The sequence below is a fragment of the Narcine bancroftii genome, chromosome 2, assembly GCF_036971445.1.
Source record: "Narcine bancroftii isolate sNarBan1 chromosome 2, sNarBan1.hap1, whole genome shotgun sequence".
In the NCBI taxonomy this organism is placed as follows: Eukaryota; Metazoa; Chordata; class Chondrichthyes; order Torpediniformes; family Narcinidae; genus Narcine; species Narcine bancroftii.
In genome coordinates, this window is record NC_091470.1 from 23,845,972 (window position 1) to 23,872,735 (window position 26,764).

Consider the following 26,764-nt stretch of genomic DNA (forward strand, 5'->3'; position numbering starts at 1 on the left):
GAAGATGCACAGCATTTCTTCCAATGTTCTTGTAATTGGCCGTTGTTACCCAGTTCACCACCCTTTGAAGAGAACAGCTGACCCACATGCTGCGGAACGTGTAGAGGGGTCTGGCCATGCGTGGCAGGTTACCCTCCCGGCACGTTAATAAAACATTTGGTGGTGAGGGAGTGGGGGGGGGGGGGGGGGGGTGGGGGAAGGTTTAAAAATCTAGCCTCCTCTGCTCCATAATAACCAGAATCATCTAATTTACAATTTAACAAAATGGAATCCAAGCTCGCAGGCTTTACATCATAACCGGTCGGCCCAACAAGACTAATAACTTTTCAAACCACACAGCAAATTTTTACAAAAACTTGATCTGGAGCCACGACCTTGCTTATCACCAACCCCACACCAAACGTACGGCTAACACAATCTGCTCAAAGCAGGTTTTTTCTTTGGTAGAGATAAATTTAAAAAGCAGACTTTTTTAAAATGGGGATAAATATGAAATTACCCAGGTGCAAAGGGACCTGTGAGTCCTTGTGCAGGGCAGCCTGAAGGTATGCTTGCATGTTGAGATGGTGGTGAAGAAGGCAGCATTCATTTCAAGAGGAATAGAATACAAGAGTAGGGATGTGATGTGGAGGCTTTACAAGGCACTGGTGAGACTTCACTTGGAGTTTTGTGAATAGTTTGGGCTCCTCACTCAAGATCTGCTGACGTTTGAGATGATTCCACTAGGATAATTCCAGGAATGAAAGGGTCATCATACAAGGAGCCTCTGACAGCTCTTGGCCCATATTTGTTGGAACTTAGGAGAATGATGGGGAATCTCATTGAAACATTTTGAACCTTGAAGGGCATGGACATAGAAGATGTAGAAAGGTTGTTTCCCCTGGTGGGAGAGTCCAGAACAAGAGGGCAGTACTTCAGGATTGAAAGGTGTTTACTTTGAGCAGAAATGCATAGAAATTGGTGGCAAATCTGTGAAATTTGCTGTCACAGGCAGCTGTGGAGGTCAAGTATTTAAGGCAGATGGAAAAGTTCTGATTAGCCAAGGCATCAAAAGGTTACGGGGAGAAGGCTGGGCAGTGGGAAAATGGATTAAATGGCAGGGCAGGCTCGATGGGGTGAATAGACTATTTCTGTTCCTGTGTAGCCTGGTCTTATGGTCTGAAGAAACTCAGCTCTGTCAAATTTCTGCAGTTACTCTTCTGTTGCTTGGCCTGAGCATTCTTCCTGGTCCAGAATGACTAAAGTAGTCAGGGAAAAAACCACCAGTTTAAAAAAGGCAGCTACTGTCTCCACCTCAAAGCTTCAAACTGCTGGTACATCAGGACTCTCCTTGGCAGCGTTAGAAAACAATTTTCCAAGTGGGGCCACCCAGGTATCCTAATACTTTTCTGAGCTGAAGAGCCATACAAGGCAAATACACCTCCAATAGGTGGTGGGAAACACTACAATGTTCTGAGTATAACTTCCAATGAAATGAATAATTCAGATTTTGAACAGGCTTGTAAAGTATTTTATTAAATATACTAAGACTATATTTATTCAGAATATTAAAGAGTGATCAATGACAGTTAAAGGTTAAAGGTTTTCATAGGTCAATTAATGCACCTTTGAGGCTTTCACAGCAAGAACTGTTCTCACATGGGAATCCTGCATCTTCTACAAGAGCTCTGTCAAGAGCGCCCTGGCCGGCTAGAGCGCAGTGTGGTATGGTTGCCGCAGAGGACCGAAGGTTAACCCACAAGACCACGAGAGTGGCAGAGGGGCTCATTGCAATCTCCCTCCTCACCACTGAGGTGATCAGCCTCTGTGAGGACCCCTTCCACCTCACATACACAGCATCTTTCAGTTGCTCCTGTCGGGAAAGAGATACAGGAGGATCAGAGCCAGCACCCCCAGGCTGAGGAATAAGCTTCTTCCCACAGGCAGGAAGAATGTTGAACAAAGAAACTTCTCCCACTAACCATCGGAGACCCTCGTATTTACAGAACAATATTTATTTATTTTTATATCCAAATACTTGTCCTGCACATATATGGTTTGTATATAGGTTGTGTTTGGTTGTGTGTTTGTGTTTTGCACTGCACTTCCACAATTAAATGACAATAAACTCGACTAAAAGTTGAGATCATTGTGCTTTATACACAATGGAAAAAGCATAGGGGCTGTATGGTTAGCACCACGCTAGCAACTAAAGATAAAATCCAGCACTGTCGGTAAGGAGTTTGTACATTCTCCCCATTTCTCCAGGCATTCCGGTTTCCTCACATGTTCCAAAGACACACAGGGTGGTTAAGTTTATTGGGTGACGTGTGCTTGTGGGCCGGTATCTCCAAAACAAATAGAAATTGGTTTCCTTCTTACGAGGTAGTCGAGATTGCGTTAGCAAATATCACTACATCAAACCTGGCGAAAAAAAATTCAATACAGTTTGCTCAAATACTTCCTCCCCCCTCCCCCCCCCCCACAAAAACACTCAACAAATCCACTGATATCCAACACATAATGGATGCTTGAACAGTAATCTTATCAGAGAATTCAACTGACGTCAAGGTACACAAAACAAAGCAATTGGAAACAGTCATCTGAATTGCAAGGACAGATTACAGTTTAGATACTCAATTTGTGCCTGAAAGCAGGATCAATTATTACTGTTAAAAAAAAATCCTGCAGGAACTCAGGTCTTGCAGTGTCCAGAGAAGGTAAAGATATGTAGCTGATATTTCAGCCCAAGTCCTTCATGGTTCAAGCTGAAATGTCAGTCATACATCTTTCCCACCGATGGATGCTGGGAGACTTGAGTTCCTCCAGCATTTCTGTTTGGACTATGTGATAGTACAGATTCTATCACTACAGATGGTCGTGTAGGATGACTGTGATTGGCTGAGAGTGTAGCCACACCTGCTGGCAGGTCTTAAAGGATTGCTCCTAGCCAGACCAGGTCATTCTGGACTGCTCGACCAACTTGTGATACGCTCCAGTCTTTTAGTTAATAGAAGCCTTGGTTTGGATCAACAAGTCTTTGGTTCTTTCCGACACACTCTACAGACTACAATCACAGCATCTGCAGACTTGGGGATTTCACTCAATTATTACCATGATAACAGATGGTCCTCTCGTCTGCAGGAGGATCTTCTAACTTTAGGTTTCACAAAAAACCCCATTCATACTCTAATGGAGTCAGCCATTTTTAGGCCCATCTACAGATGGGCAAAATCAAAAGCCCCTCCTCACTTCAAGAACCCTTTCCTCTTGCTGTCCTGATCAAGGTAGCAGCACATTTCTTAGGGAGTTGCAAGTTGCACATCAAGCCATCTCCAAGTTTCAACAGTGAAAAGATATTTTTTCTTCTTTTACTGCATCGCTGAGAGCAGCCAGTGACTGTGAGCAGCCCACTTGCTGCATATGTTCAACATGGGTAACAAGGCAGATGCTTCTAATCCTTACACAACCTTGAGGCCTGCTGGAACTTTTAGTTCCGAAGAGGAGGTGGAGTTATAGAAATTTCAGGCACTGAAAGAAACCATTCTGTTCACAGCGCTAACTCTGGACAAAACTATTTACATTACTCCTTTCTCCTTGATCTCAGGCATGGAGCGGCTGCAGGCAGGGAGCGGCTGCAGGCAGAGAGCGGCTGCAGGCAGAGAGCGGCTGCAGGCAGAGAGCGGCTGCAGGCAGAGAGCGGCTGCAGGCAGAGAGCGGCTGCAGGCAGAGAGCGGCTGCAGGCAGAGAGCGGCTGCAGGCAGAGAGCGGCTGCAGGCAGAGAGCGGCTGCAGGCAGAGAGCGGCTGCAGGCAGAGAGCGGCTGCAGGCAGAGAGCGGCTGCAGGCAGAGAGCGGCTGCAGGCAGAGAGCGGCTGCAGGCAGAGAGCGGCTGCAGGCAGAGAGCGGCTGCAGACGTAGGGTCAATGTCAAATTGCAGACAACACAGTGTGTGTGTGTGTGTGTGTGTGTGGTTTTTTTTTAATTGCAATCAGTGTTTCAGACTTTCATGTTTCACACTGGAGAAATTGGTTTTATAATCAGCGAACAGAGCATTAGTTTATCAGGTTTTCTAAAAAGCAGAGCAGAATTAATAGGTGTGGTTAGGATGTTGGATTAAAAAGTGCTGAGATTTTGAGTTCAAATCAGCCACATTAATTTGTGAAAAGGATTTTGGTCATTTGAGGGGATGCTATGTCTGTGGGAATTTGGCTTGAGCAACCCTATCTCATTTTGTGCCTCCACTGTTTGAACAATGGGAGCAGCTCAGCAATCTGATCTCAAAAGTGATTTATTGTAAGTACACGTGTTACGAGTCCAGAAGACCCCAAAACCCAGCAGCAATAGATATTCACTAAGACAAATGGTTACTTCAACAAAAGTTGCTTTTAATTATCTTTAAACATGAAAACAGAATCACCCTTATCTCTATCGACTTAACTAACCTAATTTAACCCCCTTCTAATTCTAAGTGCATGTGTACATAATGTGTGTGTAAGTTCAGAAAAGTTCTTTGGTTCACTGTCCAATCTCACTTCTCATTCCTCCAAGTTCACTGGTTGCAGGCAATTCTTATACTGAGCACAGAATTTAACATTTATGAAGTTCACCAGGTTTTGGTGCTTGAAAGGTAAATGGTTACCGCTCAGGAAGGTTCTTGTTGGTTTTCAGAGAAAGATTTGTAGTACGCGGACACCCACAACTTACTCACTTCCATCAGCCACTTCAGTGTCTTGCCAAAGAAATTTATCCCATCAGTGTTTTCCAGATGATAACCTCTTTCTTTCAGGTCACCACAGAGTTTCTCTTATTCCAATTGAAACATTAGGCAGCCAGTCCTCTCCTCTTGCATGACCCACAAGGGCTTTGACCAGGCTGCTCGCTCTCTCGCTGAGAAAAGCCTGTTTGACTCTCTCTGCTTTCAAAACCACATGACCCTTTGGCTCCAACAAACTCGTTATCTGTTGCCTTTTTGTAAGCAACAATCCATTAGTGAAGTTTTTTGGGCACTCTCCAAAGCTCTTGCAAAGGCTGTGGGGCCAATATGTCTAGCATTAGCAGAGCTCCAGTATTTCAAATAAGATCTGTTTTAAAGTGTGTGCATGTGACCTACTCTAATAAACCTTTCCCAATTCATCTCCCTCAAACATATCTATCCACTCTGTCACACAACACATCTAGAGATAAGAGGGAAAAGAAATGATTGAATTATTTACTCAATAACCAAATATGTCATAGGACTGAACTCCTGAGAGTCAAATGGTGACACATCTGGCCACTTATTCAACCTTTGGGTTTATGGATCTGCCTCCTTGGTTTCATGTCAGTTACAGCCACTGTGGCCCACATTCACTGGAATTGGCCTGTTGAACAATTACAATAGCAGCCTTACCCTCATTAATTTGCTTAACCTTCTCGATGCATTAGGTTTTAACGCAGCAGGCTAGAGAGATTTCAATAATTTTTTTTTTTAATTGATCAAAATTATGTTAGAAGTCCAACTGGATGGTGCTCCAAGGTGCAGCAGTCGTGGACCTGGTTGGCACCAGTAGCCCTTGCTGGGAGCATTTCATCAATGGGACAAACACAGTAGGAGACAGTGGGGAAAATGCGCAAGCACCGAGGTACAAGAGGCCTGAAGACGAACACCCAAAGGCACAAAAACCGCTCCTTCCCCTCCTCCATCAGATTTCTGAATGGACAATGATCCACAGACATGACCTTAGTCATTTCTCTTTTGCACTTATTCTTTTTCAAATAGTGTCTTTACGAAAATGAAATTTTTAGCAATTTTTGTACCTGTGGTTGGACGCTGAAGCCTGCTGCAAATTTTGTGACACGTGTTCATGACAATAAATCCGATTCAGATTAGGAGAGCAATCTTGGCAAATGCCAGCGTACGGTTGGCAATGTTCACATCTTGAAACAGCACCAACATGCTTGACTCTTAAGTGTCTTATTGAAATACTCCGGCAAAGCACTTAGTTCAAGAGCAATTAGGGACAGGAACAGTCCTAAGGATTCATTGCACACTGCAGTACTTTCATCACCAACAATTAAAGACTTTTTTTTAATTATAAAAAAGGCATCAATGGGTTTCTCGTTGAAAAGGCAATTATTTTTATTCACTCACTCAATGGAGTCATTATTGGCAAATCAGTGATTTATTCTCCATCCCTAATTGCCTTTAAACAATATACTGGATCGTTTCACAAAGCACTGAAGAGCCAAACATGCTGGCAAATGTAGCACAGTGGCAAACGTAGCCAAGTTCATTACATGGCAATACACAAAAGTTGTGGGAGAAACTCAGCAGGTCACACAGCATTTACTTGAAGTAACATTAACCAATGTTTCTGGACTGAGCCTTCATCAAGGTACGAGCAAAAAGCAGGCAGGCGACTGAATGAAGAGGTGGGGGGGGGGGGTTAAGGGGAGAAGAGTCCAGGCTAATAGGCAAGAGGTCAAAGGTGGGAAGGTAGAAGAGAGAAAAACTTAGAAATGATTGGTGGGGGGGGGGGAAAGCTCTGAGTGGGGAGGAAAGGGAGTTGGGAGCTGGAGTAATCGGGTCGAGAGAGACTCGGCGAAGGGTTTAACAGAAACTGAAGAAGTTTATGCTAATTCCATCCATTACAGGCACCTGTTCACTGAAAATATCTCTGCGAGTCACTGCCTTAGAAATGATCGCCCTTACAATCTCTTTGCACTTCACCCTGGTACAGAAGCCTGAAGTCCAGCACCTTTTGGTTCAAGAACAGTTTTTTTTTAAATACCGAACAGCCATCAGACTCTGGAACCTTCTTCCCTCACTACTTTAACCCCAAGCCCAAATTACTCCCCAAAAGACCCATTGAAACATTGCTGTTTTTCTTGCGCTAACTGCAAATAACTGCAATGAAGACGCTGTTTACATCCGGTACCGCATGGATGGCAGTCTCTTCAATCTGAGGCGCCTGCAAGCTCACACCAAGACACAAGAGAAACTTGTCCATGAACTACTCTTTGCAGACGATGCCGCTTTAGTTGCCCATTCAGAGCCAGCTCTTCAGCGCTTGACGTCCTGTTTTGCGGAAACTGCCAAAATGTTTGGCCTGGAAGTCAGCCTGAAGAAAACTGAGGTCCTCCATCAGCCAGCTCCCCACCATGACTACCAGCCCCCCCACATCTCCATCGGGCACACAAAACTCAAAACGGTCAACCAGTTTACCTATCTCGGCTGCACCATTTCATCAGATGCAAGGATCGACAATGAGATAGACAACAGACTCGCCAAGGCAAATAGCGCCTTTGGAAGACTACACAAAAGAGTCTGGAAAAACAACCAACTGAAAAACCTCACAAAGATAAGCGTATACAGAGCCGTTGTCATACCCACACTCCTGTTCGGCTCCGAATCATGGGTCCTCTACCGGCATCACCTACGGCTCCTAGAACGCTTCCACCAGCGTTGTCTCCGCTCCATCCTCAACATCCATTGGAGCGCTTTCATCCCTAACGTCGAAGTACTCGAGATGGCAGAGGTCGACAGCATCGAGTCCACGCTGCTGAAGATCCAGCTGCGCTGGGTGGGTCACGTCTCCAGAATGGAGGACCATCGCCTTCCCAAAATCGTGTTATATGGCGAGCTCTCCACTGGCCACCGTGACAGAGGTGCACCAAAGAAGAGGTACAAGGACTGCCTAAAGAAATCTCTTGGTGCCTGCCACATTGACCACCGCCAGTGGGCTGATATCGCCTCAAACCGTGCATCTTGGCGCCTCACAGTTTGGCGGGCAGCAACCTCCTTTGAAGAAGACCGCAGAGCCCACCTCACTGACAAAATGCAAAGGAGGAAAAACCCAACACCCAACCCCAACCAACCAATTTTCCCCTGCAGCCGCTGCAACCGTGTCTGCCTGTCCCGCATCGGACTTGTCAGCCACAAACGAGCCTGCAGCTGACGTGGACTTTTACCCCCTCCATAAATCTTCGTCCGCGAAGCCAAGCCAAAGAAGAAGAAAGAAGAACTGCAAATATTTATTCATTCATTTTTATATTTATTATTTCTTTCTGTCTGAGCATATTGTGGCAACTTAATCCATATTGTGGTCGTTGGCAACAGAAGAAAGAATCTTGTTTCATCTGTACATATCGGAACTTGTAGAATGACAATAAATTCCCATTGGTCTAGTTATATTTAGGTCAGACTGACTAACCACAGCAGATTGGGCCTGAATGAACCAGATGGATTCTTTAATGCCCTGTGATGTTTTCATAATCTCCGTGAGTGACAGGATTTTACTCCCTCCATCCCCCCGCCCCCACCCCAAAAGAAGTGAAATTAATTTTTGTGCTGTCACAATGGGATTTGAAATTTTTGGAAGTGGATCGTTAGTCCAATGTCCTTCAATCATTAGGCCAAGCAACATAACCACTGAATCTACAGAAGAAAAAGGTGGTCGGTAACAAAAACATGAGGGAATTTATTAATCTGGAACAGCAGTAACACAATGAAGGGATGATTAAATTTCAAAAAAGTTAGATTGGATCCATTTTTAAATAAATTGGAAAACAGTTCAAACATTTTTCATGTTCATATTTTTCCTCCTTTTATAAAAAATAAACTACATTGCCTGACTTAAATGGACCAAGGTCAGGGAAACGGGACTAGACCAGAGTGCCAACTTGGTCAGCATGGACAAGTTGGGCCAAAGGGCCTATACGATTAGGACTAGATTCAGGTATCCTTGCCAGCCCGTGGGACACAGGGCATTTAAATGCTACAACCATATCAGTTCCAACATATTAGACCTCATGATTTAAGGCACTAGCCAGAAACATCAGTTGTTTTTTTTTCCTCTCCACAGATGCGACCTGCCCTCCTGATTATCAACAGTTCTTCCCATTTTCAGATCAGATCTCCAGCAGCAAATAAATCTTGCTGGCATTTTTTTTTAGAACCAATGGGTTTGATTTACTCAGTTTTAAATGGGTCACTGAAGTCAACTTGCAGTGACAAGCTGGATTGCAATCTTCTTAATTATCCAGATGCCTTCCATATTAGATCCCCCCACCCCCTCCTGCTCTTCATTCATTATTCTGTTAAATAATTGTTGCTGAAATCCAGACATTAAAAAAAAATCAATAACAGCATGAAAATCATTTCTCTGGAGGGATGAACAGGGCACCTCCTTATTTAGTGAGGTCCAAGGATAATTAAAGAAACTGGTGAAGCAGTCAAATTAGGCACAAGTGGAAAAGCAATTAAATAAAAGCAAGATTTGATTGAAAGAACCATGGAGAAGGAAGGGGAAAGGGCAGAAAAGCAGTGGGTGACTTTATTTAGAATTGAAGAAATCTGCAGGGCAATGCGCACAAAATTGCTGGAGAAGCTCAGCAGGTCACACAGCGTCCATTGGAAGTCTTTTTTTTAAAAAAATCAACGGTTTGGGTCTGAGAACCTTCATCAGGAACCTGATAGATGCCCGATTAAAAGGCGGAGGATGGGAGGACTAGGGAAGAAGAGAAAGCCAAGGTGATAGGGGGCAGAGCAGAGAGCTTTTTTTTTTAAAAACAACAAAATTTTAAAATTTAGACGTACAGCACTGTAAAGGGATCTTCCAGCCGACTCGCCTGTGCCGCTTAATTACCCCAATTAAGCTACAACTCCCATTGAGTTTTCAAGGATGGAGCAGCCAGAGTTGCAGCCACCAGAAGAGCATACAAATTCCTCACAGACAATGCCAGATTCGAACCAGAGTCGCTGGTGTTGCTCTAACCATGCCAGAATGTGCAGGAATGAGGCTATGTTGTTTCCAACGTTTCTTTTCTGGTTTGAATGCCCTTGCTCTAAATAAATCTTGCTAACCAAAAAAATAACTGAAACCTTGACTCTTTGTATGAGATTTAACAGCACAACTGCAACAAATTCCTGACCTTCGGAGGGGGGGTCAAGTCCTGGGGTGCCATAATGTGCCATAAGGTTTGTCATTACAATATTTTGGAATTTCTTTGCAAAAGGTTGTTTCTATTTTGACATCAAATTCTGGGATAATGGACCATTTTAATTTATCTATCCTGCATATTTTCCCCCACCCCACCCCCCAGCAGATGTATTACAAATCATTTCAGGGGTTAAAGCTGCTACATCAGAAAATGCAAGGGAGAGGAGTTACATGATGGAGTAGTGGCCAGTAGGAGAATACCAGCCCTCTCCAGAAAAGAAGGAAAAAAGTGAAGAAAAAGCAAAGCTCCAGACACACAAATCACAACAAATAAAAAAATAAAGGTGTGGAGAAAATGGCGCCCAAGAAAGAAAAGCCAAAAACAACGTGAAGAAAAGAAGAAAGAAAGTCGCCAGAAGAGAAAGGTGAAGGCCTTACCTGCACAAAAAAGCAGGGACCCGCCGTGGAAAGAAGAGCCCACTCCCCAAGGTTAGAGGAGACCCCGCAGGGCCACGACCCACTAACCGCAGGACTGCAAAAATGGCTCGGAGCCAAACAGAGGTGCGCAACTGCGCACACGTGAGGAATCACGCATGCGTGATGCGCATGACAAAGACTACACTGACGGGAGGGGGGGGACCAGCTGTGGAGTTTCACTCCACAGCACGAACAGCTGAGAGAGACCCGACAGCAGGGGTCCCGGCTGGAAGATAAAGAAAACAACAGGAACGGGAGGGGTGAGAATGAAAAAAGGAAACTAGAGGCACAACAGATAACCAGCCCAGAAGAAAAGTATCAACGTCAAGACACCATGGAAAAAAAATAACCAACAAACTGAGACAAGCAGCTCAACAAGAAAGTCAGAAGAGACACAGATACAAGGAAGAGAAATAGAAGACACAAACCCAAGAGCAGACACAGAAGAAGAAGACCAAGCTCTGCACAGAGGAATAGGAGGTAAAATGAATGGACAGTACATAGATTTTTTTTTAAATTTCAAGAACAAATGAAAGCATTAAAAGAATGGTTGACACTAGAATTAGTGAAATGAAAAGAAAAATGAAAAGTACAGAAGAAAAAGTGAGTAGAATAGAGCTGGTCATTAACACATGTAGGGAAAAGATTAGAAAATGTGGAAGAATGTGTATGAAGAATGGAAGTGAACGACTTAAAAAGAAATTGGAAGAAAGTGACAAAAAAGTTAAAGAAACACAGGAATTGTTAGCTCAGAAGATGGATATAATGGGAAACTACAGTAGGCGAAACAATATAAAGATAGTGGGCCTTAAGGAAGATGAAAAAGGCAAAAATAAGAATGAATTTATAAAAGAATGGATCCCAAAGGTCCTGGGAATGCCAGAAATACAGAAAGGAATGGAAATAGAAAGGGCACACAGAACATTAGCTCCGAAACCACAGTCACAACAAAAACCAAGATCCGTTTCAGTAAAATTCCTGAGATACACGACAAGAGAAAACGTATTGGAGAAGGCAATGAATAAAATGAGAGAAGACAAAAAAAACCACTGGAATACAAAGGTCAAAATTTTTTTTTCTATCCAGATATAAGTTTTGAGCTCCTGAAGAAGAGGAAGGAGTTTAACGCAGCAAAATCGATCCTATGGAAGAAAGGCTATAAATTTATGTTAAGATATCTAGCGGTGCTTAAAATGGTTATCCCGGAGCAGCAAAACAGACTGTTCTCGGATCCGGAGTAAGCACGAGAATTTGCAGAATGCCTGCAAGACAGAAAGAGAGATGTAACAAGAACAAAGAACGACGACAAACTACATATAAAGTAAAAATTATGTATCAGTAAGAACTAAAGGAGAGAAGAAAAGGGAAGTAAGGGAAAAGGGGTAAAAAGGAGGGGTTAAAAAAATTAATAATAAATAAATAAAACAAAAGTAAAAGAGAAGAAACGAGGGGGAACTTTGTGTAATGTGAAGATAAAAGCCTTTTCTGGAGGGGGTTGGGTGGGAGAGAATAACAGTCACTGCGAAATCAGTTGACACTTGCGAATGGGTTTGCAGTCCGAATGGAGAGGGGAGTTGTGGTTGCCTGGCAAGGGACAAGGGGCAACTCAGAGTGGGGGGGGGGGGGAAAGACACTTGGGGTTAAGGGAATTTTAGATGTGGGAATGGTTGAAATATTTTATGTTTTAGAAGTGTTGTCATACAGTGCGTTCAAATAAAAAAGAAAACTGAGAAATGGAAATGGGGAAAAGGGGAAAGGTGGTGGTGAGGAAGCGGAAATGAGATGTAAACAAAGTATGAAATGGCCATGTTGAACTATATGACTATAAATATTAATGGAATACATAACCAAATCAAAAGGAAGAGGCTATTAAATTTACTGAAAAAATAAAAAAATAGATATAGCATTCGTGCAGGAAACGCATCTAACTGAAGTGGAACATAATAAATTAAGGAGCGACTGGGTAGGGCACGTAATGGCCGCATCATATAACTCAAAAGCCAGAGGTGTAGCTATATTAATCAATAAAAATGTACCAATCAAAATAGAGGAGGAAATAATAGATCCAGCAGGGAGGTATGTAATGATAAAGTATCAGATATATTCAGAATTTTGGAATTTGGTCAATGTATATGCACCTAATGAAGAGGATCAAAAGTTTATGCAAGATAGTTTTTTGAAGATTGTAGATATGCAGGGGATATATTGATAGGAGGGGACTTTAACCTTAATTTGGATTCAAAGATGGATAAAACTGGACAAAAGACTAGCAGAAAGAACAAAGTAGCCAAATTTATGATTAAATCAATGCAGGAAATGCAACTTTTGGATATATGGAGGAGACAACACCCAAAGGAGAAGGAATACTCATTATTCGAGTAGACATAAAACATACTCAAGGATTGACCCGTTCCTGTTATCAGGACTTATCCAAGGGAGAGTTAGGAAAATGGAATACAAAGCTAGATTGTTATCAGATCACTCACCCCTGTTATTAGCAATAGAGCTGGAGGACATCCCACCGAGAACTTATAGATGGAGATTAAGCTCCATGCTACTTAAAAGACAGGATTTTAGAGAATTCATTGAGCACCAAATTAAAATGTACTTTGAAATAAATACGGAATCAGTGAAAGATAAATTTATATTATGGGATGCAATGAAAGCCTTCATCAGAGGGCAGATAATAAGTTATGTAACTAAGATGAAGGACTACAATCAGGAATTACATCAGCTGGAAAGGGAAATAGCAAGTACAGAAAAAGAACTAGCAACAAGGGAAGATACAACAAAAAGAGAATTGGCGGACAAAAAAATAAAATACGAAACACTACAAATGTACAAGATGGAGAAGAACATAATGAAGATAAAGCAGAAGTATTAGGAGCTAGGAGAAAAAAATACTCAAAATACTAGCTTGGCAGCTTGAAACAGAACAAACTAAAAAAAACGGTATTGGCATCAAGGAAAAAGGACAATCAAATTACACACAACCCAACAGAGATCAATGAAAACCTCAAGGAATTCTACGAGCAATTATACCAAACTGAGAACGAAGGGTAAGAAGAAAAAATAGATGAGTTTCTAGCTAAAATTGAACTACCGAAATGCATTAATATAAATGCATTATATAAGGGATCAATGGCGAAGGTGGCAGTAAATGGATATGTATCGAACCAATTTAAATTAAGCAGGTCAACTAGGCAGGGATGTCCACTTTCTCCCTCACTGTTCGCTTTAGCTATAGAACCCTTGGCAGAACTGATAAGAGCAGAAAATAAAAAAGGGATAAAAATAAAAGAGAAGGAATCTAAAATCAGTCTATTTGCAGATGACATCATAGTATACTTAACAGAACCAGAATTATTAATAAAAGAATTACATAAGAAATTGAAGGAATATGAAGAACGGGGTACAAGATCAATGCAAATAAAAGTGAAGCGATGCCAATGAATAAGGTGGATTTCACAAACTTTAAGAAAGAATCACCATTTAAATGGCAAACACAAGCAATCCGATACCTAGGTATTAGACTAGATAATAATCTAAGCCATCTATACATATTAAATTATCAGCCATTAATGAAGAAATTACAAGATGACTTAGAACATTGGAAAGATTTACCATTAACATTGATAGGAAGGGTAAATTGCATTAAAATGAATATATTCCCAAGGATATAATACTTATTTCAAATGTTACCAATTCCCTTAACAGAGAAATTCTTTAATGAGCTAAAGAAAATAATAAAAAAATTCTTATGGAAAGGGGGGAAACTGAGGATGTCTAGATAAATTAACAGAATGGTACAAACAAGGGGGCTGACAGCTACCAAACTTTAAGAATTATTATAGAGCAGCACAATTAAGATACCTATCATATTTCTATCAAACAAGGGAAAAACCAGATAGGACCAGGTTAGAGCTAGATAAAATAGGGGTGAAGGTACCAGAACATATACTTTATAAGTGGGATGAAAAACTGGTGCAACATAGAAATTCACTCGTACTGCACCACCTGCTCAACATTTGGAAGAAGATTCACGTAGAAAGGAAAAAAACAAATTATCAACTACCAAAATTATTGACGCAAAATCAACTAATCCCTTTCACAATAGATAACCTTTCCTTTAGAGAATGGGAGAGAAAAGGGATCAAAAGAATAGAAAATTTTTTTGGGGGAATAATTTATTATCTTTTGAACAAATGAAGTACAAATATGGTATAACTCACGGTACAATGTTTTCATACCACCAACTGAAACCTACTTGAAGGACAAATTGGGAAGCAGACTGAGGTTACCAGAAGGAACCAGTTTTGAATATGTGTTTACAGACACAATGATAATTAAAAGATTTATAACAAACATGTACATCAAGCTGCAAGAGAAAGAGAACGAGGAAATAAGCTGTAAACCCAAACAAAAGTTGGAACAAGATCTAAACATAAAGATAAAAAATGAAATATGGGAAAAGCTATGCTCCGGAACTATGAGAAATACAATAAACATGAGGTTACGCATGATACAATATAATTGGTTAAACAGGCTATACACCATGCCCCAAAAGTTAAATAAATGGGACCCAACAGTATCAGATAGATGTTTTTGCTGTAAGAAGGAAATGGGAACAACAGTACATGCAATTTGGGCATGTGAGAAAGTGGAAAAATTTTGGGAAGATCTAAATCAGGTATTAAATAAAATCACAAAAAGCAACATACCAAAAAATCCAGAGATCTTTCTTCTAAGTAATACAAGAAGTAAAGAACTTGGCCTCGATTTGGATGAAGCACAAAAAGGATTGATTATGATAGCCTTAGCTGAAGCAAAAAAATGTATAATGTCAACCTGGAAATTAGAAGAGAGCCTGAGAGTACAGCAATGGTACATGGAAATGAATAAATGTATTCCATTGGAAAAAAATAACATATAATTTAAAAAATAACATCACAGTATTTGAACAAATTTAGGAACCGTACATGGAACACAACAGAGAAGTCCTACCGCGGATCTCCACCCCCTAAAATGACAGAATGAGAAGAAGATGAAATGAACTGACCCAGTGTGTAAAAGTAGATGACACAATTTTCTTGTTTATTTTCATTGTGTGATGACATTGTTTAATGAGTTTATTGCATTGTATATGTTGAACGTTTAGTGGGTAGGGAGGGATACGGGAAGGAGGGTGGGAAAGGGGGGGAGGGAAGGGGAGAAAATGCCACTGTGTATATTCAAGAGGGAAATGTTTTGTGTGTATTTTGGTTAATATGGTTCATAGTGTGAAAATTTTTTTTAAATTTTTAAAAAAGGAAATGCAAGGAAAGGAACAGACAGTTTGACTGACATATTGAAAGTTTAGAAATCAACTTTCCCAGTTTAATGTCACACCTACTTTAAAGAAAGTTACCACTGCATTTCAAAGAAACAGGGATGATATTCTCCACCTATTTAAATCATCAACACAATGACATTACTGGGGTAGCAACTTCAGGAAGATGCAAAATCTCGTGCCCATCCTCTACACCAGAAGAAAACGATTAAAATGTGCAGGATTGGACTGCTTTTGGACAGACTGTGACTGTTCTTAATGTTACAGAGGGTAGAAGACATACACAACTATAAACACACATTGAACAATTTCTCCCCCCAAAGTAAACCAATAGAAATATTATGCAAGGGAAAGAAGGACAAAGTTTCTCACTCTTAGTGCCATATTCACTTTTACATTTTGTTACTGCTCATGGTAGTGTTAGCCCAGTGGTTCTCGACCTTTTCCATTCATATCCCATTTTAAGTAATCCCTATGGCATCGGTGTTCTGTGATTAGTAAGGGATTGCTTAAGGTGATATGTGAGTGGGAAGGGAAGGTTGAGAATCACTGCTCGAAACCCAATTGCTACGGAAATATTTTACTTGAGAAAAATGGTCATTGGCCCATTTCCTTTGGAGTTCTGAAACCGTGCACATAACGAGTCAATGAGGTACGATTAAAACAGTGGTTTTCAAACCTTTTCTTTCCATCCACATACCACCTTAAGCAATCCCTTACTAATCACAAAGCACCTATGGCATAGGGAATACTTAAAGTGGTATAGGAGTGGAAAAAGGTGGAGAACCACTGCATAAACCATTACTTTTACACAAGCACAACTCAACACAAGCCAGGTTGTACTTCTGCAAAAATATGGCAATATACTTAACTACATAGCACCATTACCACTACTGTGGCCCCCTGCGGTTACATCCCATTAGTTGTTTGAGGAGCTTCCCCTCCAGTCTCAGCTTCTCAATGTCCAGTGGTGGGAAGGAACCGAGACTGTGGTCCTTCCCCTTAGTGTCTGCTCCAACCTCCTGGGTGCCCTTCAGCACATACTCCTGCAACCTGGGGTGTGCCAGCTGGGAGCATCCCCTTGCTGATATCTCATTGTGCTGGAAGACCAGCAAGTTTCAGGCAAAGTTGATGACCTTGCAGAACTGGATGTCTAGCTCTGCACGCGTCCCCCAGGGACAACCTGTAAATCAGTGTGCCAGCCACACTGCTGCTGGGAATGAGCTGTGTCAAGGACTCTTGCATCCTTCATCCCACACCAAGCAAGGAACCTCCCCATCAAAGTCACCATGAGGGCAGTGTGCTTTGGGGTGATATTCCACAGAAAAGATCTCATCAGAGGGTTCCTCTCAGCTGCAGCCAGGCCCTGGTGTTTGTTAACAAATTCTGGCAATGGGACCTTCTGCCAGATGATCTGGACCATCCGCTCAGGACATCACCCTACAATATCCATCATCCTTTCCTCTCAGTGTCTGTAGGATGTCCCATGCAGACCACTGAGTGATGGACTTGTGGTGTTTGTCTTGAAAACTCTTTCCACAAAAGACAAGTAGTGTGGCAATGTCCATCTGAGTGGGGCATTGTATGGTAATGGGCCAGGCCTATCCATCACAACAGGAAGAACTTCAGCACAGAATAGCAGTTGGTGCCCTTATATCTTGGATCCATTCACAGCCGGATGCAGCCACACACTAAGGTAGTCATCAGAATGAGGGCTTCGTTGGATATGCCCTTTTTCCAACCCCCCCCCCCCCTCCATTGTCAAGAGATATGTACATGGTCATGCTTCAGTCCCATTCCATTCTTGATCCCAAGATGAACTGGAAGCTTAAGTGACTTCCAGGGCAGAGGTACCATGCAACCAGAGTCTCAGAAGTTCTGCAAAGGTCTGAGCTTGGTCTCACTGATGTAAAGAAGGCCACATCAAGAGCACTGAATGTAGTAGAGGAGTTTTAAAGAAGGGGGTGCCCCATTTTTGTGAAACACTGAAGTCTGTAGGCGCCGCAATTGTAATAAAAACACCAAAATGCTGGAGGAACTCAGCTGGTCCATATTTGCCTTGCATGGAAGGGGTGATTGGGATGATGGAGGAGTATCAGATTTCAGATTTATTGTCAGAATGCACAAGTGACACCATATACAACCCTGAGATTCTTTTCCCTGCTGGTCAGGGAGAATTGCCACTTATTGGTAATGCAAAAAAACTTTATACCTTGTCCCTATGTAGACAAAGCAATGTAAGTAACTGAATGTGCAATAGAGGAAAAACAAACAAACAATAAATTGCAAAAGTCTTTAAATGAGTCTCTGATTGAGTTTATTGTTGAGGAGTGAGTGATGGTGGAGGGGTAGCAGCTGTTCCTGAATTTGGTGGTGTGAGTCTTGTGGCATCTACACCTTTTTCCTGATGGCACAGCGAGAATGGAGTGTGTACTGGGTGACAATGCTGAACTGTAGACAATAAAGAGCATCTTGATGGATGCATCTTTGCAGTCCAGGTGTTCTAGGGCTTTGTGTAGATCTAGCGAGATGGCATCTTCTGCAGACCTGTTGCTTCATTAAGGAAATTGGAACGGATTCATGTCGCTGCTCAGGCAGGAGGTGATATTCTTCAACAGCAACCTTTCAAAACACCATCACTATGAAGTGAATGCCACTGATCGATAGACATTTAGGCAAGTTGCCACATTCTTCTTGGGCACGAGTACGATTGGCACCTGTTTGAAACAGGTAGATACTACACCGTGACGGAGTGAGATGTTGAAGATATCCATTGGGAAATTCTGCCCATTTTTCAGTTCATTTTGTTTATGTAGGACTGAGCCTTTAAGAGAACAGATTTAACAACCTACCGAAGTGTCAGTGAAACTGAGCCAGCAGGCTGAAGACATTGCACACTGAAAATTGATATATTTTACAAGATGCAAGGCAGTGCCTCCAAAATCCAGGCGCAGAGATCATGTGACCAACAGATTAAGACTGAATGCACAGGAATGACCTTTTATTTTTAAAAGGAAGGAACAAAAGAGAGAGAGAAATCTCTTTGACCTCTATGGGATTGAGAAACCCACTTAGCCCCATTGTCTGGTCACAGACAACACCGTCGGAGTTCCTCCTTATGCTTACTGAGCAAGCTGCGGCCACTTCTACTGACCCACAAAAAGGATTCTAATTGCTGAAGAAGGCACTCATCTAAAAAGGACATTTCTCTGAAGCACCTCAACCAGGGTATCGTGAATAAATCAACCTTACATCACCACACCCCCCCCCCCCCCAACCCCAGTCTCTTTCACCCACTTCAGGGACTGCTAACTTCATCCAAGGCCTGCGTACCTCAATCATTTAAAGCCTGTGGGTCGTATCAATCTCAAGCCCGCATGTCATCAGTGAATTTCTAAACTTTGAACTGTCTTCCCAGAATTGAGCCTTGAGCTATAGTGCCTTGGGGTATTCCATAAACTTTAACTATGGTTGATAATATTGGAGTGTAAGTTAGATAATTGTATACAAATTTAGTTAATTTTAGATAAGTTAAAGTCGAGTAGGTGTTATATAATTGTTAATTAATAAAAATGTTATTTTAAATACAACACTGTCTGAGCTAATCTTGATTGGTGCTGTCACGTACGTAACAATGATCAAGTTGGTCAGCACCAATTTTTAAGACTCTGCTGGTACTCCATCCAGACCGGAAGCTTTCCTCGGATTCACTCTCCTGAAAGCAGCCCGCATGTTATCCTCCGATACAAGCTGGAGAGGGTCAACAGGGGACGTGGGGGTGCACAGTGGTGCTTCTCTCTTGTTCTTGTGGTCGAAGTGCAGAGCTGATGCTGCTTTTCCCACTGTTCCTCCAGCAGAATGTGTCCAGCTTCAGTCTCCCGTGGTGTTCCTTGGTACTGTACCTTCTTTTCATGAAAGGGGACTAAATTGTACACGATACTTCCAATACAGTCTCACCAAGACTCTGTACCATTATAGTCATTTTCAATGACATGCATGGGATTCAAAATACTTCTTTTGCTCTCGTCAATCCATTTAATTACTCCACCATCTTCAGTAGGATTTCTTTCCTCACCACCACATCCTTTGCCTGGTCACATCACTTGCTCAGAGATGCAAAATCTCCTCAGAACTTCATCCTGACCCCAGGATCTGGTGAACATCCCTAGCTTCTCACTCAATGCCCAACTTTTAGACTGGAAGACCATATCATAGCAGAAGTAGGCCATTCTTCCCATCAAGCCTGCTCTACCATCCCATCATGAGGTGATCTATTCTCCCACTCACCTGCCTTTTCCCCATAACCTTTCTAAATGTGGCTATTCAGATACCTGACAATCCTTGCCTAAATACACCCAATGACCTGACCTCCACAGCCACCCGTGGAGGCAAATTTCAGAGATTTACCATTCTCTGGCTAACAAAATTCCTCCATGCTTGTTTTAAATGGGCACCCTTCAATCCTGAAGTTGTCCTTCTTGTCCATGGAAAACAAGTTTGCCACATCTTCTCTGTCCAATCCGTTCAACATTCGAATGCTTCTACATGGTCCCCCTCATTCTTGTGAACTCCAAAGAGTACAGTCCAAGAGCCATCAAACATTCCTCATGTGCCAATCCCTCCATTCCAGGAATCATTCTTTGAATTTTCTCTGAACCCACTTCAGTGCCAGCACATTCTTCCTTCAATAAGGAGCCCAAAACTGTACCCTGTACTCCAAGTGCGGCCTTGTCAATAACATTTAAAGCCTCAACATCACATTCCTGCTCTGACATCCAATTCTTCTAGAACATGAAGAGGAAAATGAAGCATTCACCTTTTTACTATCGACTCAATCTAGAGGTGAACCTTTAGGGTTTCCTCCACTTTATTTTCCACCTATAAAGTTTTTTTTTCCCCATTTTGGGCTCTCTTTCTTGGGGGGGGGGGGGGGGGTTGAAAACCATCATGTATGTATTCAAATTGTTTTTTTTTAAATATCTATATTTTAACAAGCATAGTTACTGCATGTATGGTATTTAATTAAAGTATTCAATAAAAAGAGGAACGTCGACACAGCAGAGTCGGACAGAATACACGACTTCACACTCACTACCCCCCTGGTCGAAAAATCCCATCATCACAAAGTCCAGAACTTCACTTGGCCGGGGGACAAAATTGGCCCCCAATCTGGCTTTCAGCCAGCTGGGTTAACATGTTCGCCAGCCACCGACAGTGGCTGAAGTGATGCTGGGGAAGAGACTCAGCCGGTCAAAACGGAGGGTCTCCAGTGCAAGGACGAGGGGACCGCCACAAAGTAAGGTGGGGGGGAAGCTCTTCCCCTTTAAAACAGGGGTGTGGGGGGGGGGAAGCTCTTCCCCTTTAAAACAGGGGTGTGTGGGGGGGGGAAGCTCTTCCCCTTTAAAACAGGGGTGTGTGGGGGGGGGAAGCTCTTCCCCTTTAAAACAGGGGTGAGTGGGGGGGGGAAGCTCTTCCCCTTTAAAACAGGGTGTGGGGGGGGAAGCTCTTCCCCTTTAAAACAGGGGTGTGGGGGGAAGCTCTTCCCCTTTAAAACAGGGGTGTGGGGGGGAAGCTCTTCCCCTTTAAAACAGGGGTGTGGGGGGGAAGCTCTTCCCCTTTAAAACAGGGGTGTGGGGGGGAAGCTCTTCCCCTTTAAAACAGGGGTGTGGGGGGAAGCTCTTCCCCTTTAAAACAGGGGTGTGGGGGGGAAGCTCTTCCCCTTTAAAACAGGGGTGTGGGGGGAAAGCTCTTCCCCTTTAAAACAGGGGTGTGGGGGGAAAGCTCTTCCCCTTTAAAACAGGGGTGTGGGGGGGGAAGCTCTTCCCCTTTAAAACAGGGGTGTGGGGGGGAGCTCTTCCCCTTTAAAACAGGGGTGTGGGGGGGAAGCTCTTCCCCTTTAAAACAGGGGTGTGGGGGGGAAGCTCTTCCCCTTTAAAACAGGGGTGTGGGGGGGAAGCTCTTCCCCTTTAAAACAGGGGTGTGGGAGGGAAGCTCTTCCCCTTTAAAACAGGGGTGTGGGAGGGAAGCTCTTCCCCTTTAAAACAGGGGTGTGGGGGGAAGCTCTTCCCCTTTAAAACAGGGGTGTGGGGGGGGGGGGAGAAGCTCTTCCCCTTTAAAACAGGGGTGTGGGGGATGGGAAGAAGCTCTTCCCCTTTAAAACAGGGATGTGGGGGATAAGAAAGGCGCAGGTCTTCGCGCACCAGACGCAGAGAATTTGACAGGTAGCAATCATCCCGGTCCCTTTTCATCAGTAAACCCCCCCTGGAGCTGGGTTTCAGACGCTGGCTGGGCGAGGGGGTCCAGCAGATTTCAGCTTGGACTTCAACTTCCCTGCAGTGATTTAGACTCCAACCCATGTCTCCTCCCCACCCCCACCCCCCAACCCCACTTTGACCAACTTTTCTTTTAAAACTTCCAACTTAAACAAGCCAACAGTCCTCAATAGGATGGTTCCAGTGAACCGCGTAGCCCTGATTCAGGGGACGTACCTTCCAGGAAACTTGTCCGGACTCCGGGCGAAGTTGCTTCTCTTACAGTCAGAGCGGATCAGAGAGGGTCGGGTCCCACCCACAGTCAGAGAGGGTCGGTGGGGGGTCCCCAGACACCAGTCGAAAAGGCACAGGTGGACCCTCAACTTCAGTTCGCTCCAAAAGTTTGGTCCTTTTTAAAAAACTGTGCAATTAAGTTATGGAGATTAAAGTTGCGGTTTGCACAGATTTTCCGATCCAGAGGGATGTCGCGATCCCCTCGCTTCCCTGTCACTGGCCTCGCCCCCATCCCCGTGTCCCAGTCAATGTCCCGCCACCTGGTCCCATCCCTCCTCCCCGGAGATCGGCCACCTCCACATTCTCTTTTAATCCGCGGCAGAATAAAGGTGTCCGCTGGGTCCTAGCGCTCCTCCCAGTCGGTAGGGCGGGGGGAACTATTAACTCTTCCAGTGCCGCCTGTGATCATAAATTGCATGAGCGGACAAACCGACTCGGAGTCATGACGTTTGGAGCCGAGCCCTTCGGCCCATCTTTTTTCATATTGTCCTGCATAAACTCGTCCTATTTGCCTGCGTTTAACCCATCGCCCTCTCCAAACCAAGGGTCCTCAATCTTTTTTTTCCACTCACGTACCACCTTAAGTAATCCCTTACTAACGACAGAGCACCGATGGCATCCGGTGGTTAGTAAGGGATTATCTAAATTGGTATTCGAGTGGTTTGGGCGGGGGAGGAGGAAGGTTGAGAACCACGTCCCTAAACCTTTCCTACTCATGTCATGTCTTTTAAATGTTGCAAGTGTTTTGTTTATTTATTGTCACATGTAAGTGATCAAGTGGGTGAACTTGGTTTTGCATGCAATCCAGGCAGATCAACCCGCACAGGTCATGCGAAAATAAAACTAAAGTGCTATGGTGTCACAGATCTGCAGAGATCCCTTTTAAAGTTTTTCCCTCTCACCTTAAGTCTAAGCTCTCTAGTTCTAGTTTCCCCCACCCTGTGAAAAAAGACTGTGACTATTTACCTATCTAGGCCCCTCATGATTCTGCACTCCAGTTAGAAAAATCTCATCCTAACTGGCCTTTTAAATCAAGTCCCAGTTTAACCTACCAAGTACAACTCTGAGATAAATTCCATCTGCTATTCCTCAGCCACTTTCTTTGCTCATCCAGATCTATAGGGCCATGGAACACTGCGACCCAGAAGCAGGCCCCTTTGGCCCTTCTAATCTGTGCCGAATCTTTTTTTTTGCCTAGTCCCACTGATTTGCACCCAGTCCATAGCCCTCCAGACCTCTCCCATCCATCGACCTGTCTTGTTCCACACTCCCACTAATCTCTGTGCGAAGAAGTTCCGCCTCAACTTTTCCCCTTTCACCCTTAACCCATGTCCTCAGGTTTGAATCTCACCTCCCTTCAGTGGAAAAAGCCTAGCTGCATTTACTCTGTCTCTCCCTCTCATAATTTTAAATACCTCTACCAAATCTCCTCATTCCAGTTGTAATCTGAGATAAATTTCTGTACTATTCACTATCCATCAAATTTGATGTCATCTGAAAAGTTGCTGAACATGCTGAATACATTGCCATCAAGTCGTTAATGTTGATGACAAGCAGCAGTCAACTGGCGCTGATCTCCACAGCACATCACTGTTCACAGACCTCCAATCTGGGGAACAACCCACCACTATCACCCTCTGCCTTCCCATCAAGCCAGTCCTGGATCCAATTGGTCAGGTCACCCTAGATCGCATGCTATCAGGCCTTTCCAGACTAGCCTACCATGCGGAACTTTGTCAGACGCCTTGTCCAAGTCCACGTAGACAGCGTTCACCATCCCAGTCCCAGTCAATTCTCTGGCAACAAAAATCATTCAAATTTGTGAAAAGATATCCAAATGACAAACTTTCTAATTTGCAAATAATTGAAGATAAACAGACTAATCTTCCTAATGATTTCTAGCAAATATTTTACATTTGCTTTGTAAATTTAATTCATTAAGAATCACAGAAGTGCAAAATACTGTAAATTCTGAATTCAGGTGTCATTTTTTTCAAAAAGAATTCCATCAGCATTTAATTTTTTTTAAAATTTAAACATACAGCACGATAACAGACACTTCCTGTCCACGCACCCGAGGCACCCAATTACACCAATTAACCAAGGACCCCCATGCATTTTTGAAAGATGGGAGGAAATCAGAGCACCCGGAGGAAACCCATGCAGACACATGGGGAGAACGCTCAAACTCCTTGCAGACAGTGGCGGATTCGAACCCAGGTCTCTGGCGTCCTTGGCGGAGGTAAGCATTCGACTGAGTGCCCTTTAGTTCAAAATGATTTGTGAGCCAAAATATTTCCTTTTGTACTTGAGAAAGATAATCAAAGGTTCGATGCATTACTTATTCTTGCAAAAAAAAATGTAATAATTTCAAGTTTTATGCTTTTCCTCAGGCCTCCATCCCCCTAAAATGAAAATGAGAAGAAGACAAAACGACTGGATTCAGGGTGTAACAAATAGATGACGCATTTTTCTTGTTTTTTTTTCCTTTGTGTGAAGATATTGTTTTATGGTTTTACTGTATTGTATATGTTGAATATTTATGGGTTTTGGAGGGGGGTGGGAAGAGGGGAGGGAGGGAAAGGGGGGAAAAAAAGGAAAAAAATGCCACTGTGTAACTTTAATGAGAAATATTTGTACATATTTTGGTTGATATGGTTCACAGTGTGAAAAATAAATTTTTTTTTAAATTTGTGCTTTTCATTTATTCTACAAAACATCTGTTTTTGAAAATCATGCAAATTTTTGGGGGGTGGGGGGAGTTCAAGTCGTTGGCCTTGCCCAGGGCGCAAAATAGTCTGGCAGCAAATCCTTTTCTTTCTTTTTAAAATATCTTTATTGAATTTAATTTTAAAAAAATACACACGTATTAATCCATTACATAAAATGGAATTATAAGAAAGGACAAATAATTTGAACATTTCAAATAAAACCTTGATTATGCTTAATATAAATTGTGTACACCCTTCCAAATCAGACCCATTATATCAAAATATTAAAAAAGAAATAAAAATTAATAATCAACCCCCTCCCTCGAAACAAGACAGTCTTACTTGCATATCTAATATACATAGGAAATAAAGGACGACACAGGGAAACCAGACCACGCTGTTCAAGAGCATCCAAATTCATTAAATGAGTTTATAAAAATAAACTTTTACATCATTTTAACATCATATCTGATTTTTTTTTTCTAAACTTAGGAAGAACATGACATCCTGTAACCAGTGAGAACGTCAAATCCTTCGTTTAAATTGGACATCATGTTCAGTGAAAACGTTTGGGTTGAAGGGCTGAGTTGTTCCATGTTCTGTTTTTGGCAGTGCCAGATTAGCAGATTTTCCAGACTATTCCATTGTACTTTTGTTTAGATCCCAAATGTATCAGTATTTCATCTTTTATACATGTTATGTTCTAGTATAATAATTTTTCAAATAATTCTGGTGTGTTTAAGGCTGCAGATAATATACACTGCACTGCAGACCCTGGGTGCAACTCCAAACCTCTCCACGTTCCTGAATCTTTGTGCTTCAGATCCCAGCCTTCGCTCTGGCTGCTTACCCAGCTCACAACCTGGACCCTAACCGTGGCTACACCCCGGACCCCTGGCTCTATTCCACATTCTTCTCACTTTCTGGACTCCAGATTCACATTGCATCAGAATTTCTGAACAATCGGATGTCAGATTATCAGAGATTTGCTGCATTGAACTCTTCGCAGTTAAATCGACTTCAATGTGAGCAGCTGAAAACTTACACCTAACTAAAAGCTGCGCCACATAATAAAAACTGGGAATGCTGGAACACTCAGGAAATCAGGGAGCATCTAAGGAGGGAGAAGCAGAATGGTTGGGGACCTTACATCTGAATTGAAAGGTTGCTGCATTCATTTCCAGCATTCATTCTCTTTATTTGATGCAGGTTTTGACTTTTTTGTTTCAAAACTTTATTTATTAATTTTAACATATGAAGAAAGTAAGTAATTCACGTATAGAAAAAATACAAAATAAAGTAATACAAGTACAAAGTAACATAATTAATACAATAGCAATCTCGGCATCTCCCCCTAACAACTAAAAACTAAGACTAAAAAAAAACCTATTTTTAACCCCTAAACCACCCCCCTCCCCACCCCCACAATAAAGAGTGAAGAATTAATACTATTAGTATAATTTTAAAAAATAAAAAATATATATCTTTAAAAAAAGATCGATATATATAAAAAAAACCAAAAAAATATTAATTATGTATTAATTATTAATCCAAAAATTTTTTATTTTATAAGAATATATATGAAAAAACAAAAACAAAAAGAACTTAAACAAAAAAAAACAACTAATAATAAAAAACTAAAAAAAAGAAGAAAAAAAAGAAAACATATATATAGAAAAAATATATAATTTTAAAAAAGTTTTTTTTAAAGAAAAAAAAATGATTAATTCAAACTTATTTAAATTGTATCAATAAATGGGATCCACCTTACCTCATAAAAAGACATCTTATCTTGTATAGAA

At 42.2% G+C, this 26,764-nt stretch overlaps 1 protein-coding gene and 1 long non-coding RNA gene across 3 annotated transcripts in view; one reads left to right on the top strand and one right to left on the bottom strand.

Moving 5' to 3' along the window:
• LOC138753286 (tandem C2 domains nuclear protein) overlaps nt 1-22,562 on the bottom strand; it is a 96,748-nt gene extending 74,186 nt beyond the window's left edge. For both annotated transcript variants that reach the window (XM_069916111.1, XM_069916110.1), the window contains exon 1: nt 22,195-22,562. The gene's annotated coding sequence lies outside the window, so the exon portion shown is untranslated. The remainder of the gene's footprint in view (nt 1-22,194) is intronic.
• LOC138753287 (uncharacterized) lies at nt 20,906-24,790 on the top strand. Its single transcript, XR_011351074.1, has 3 exons — nt 20,906-21,002; nt 24,296-24,493; nt 24,645-24,790. It is a non-coding gene; the product is annotated as an uncharacterized lncRNA (long non-coding RNA).
• Nucleotides 24,791-26,764: the final 1,974 nt, after the last annotated feature.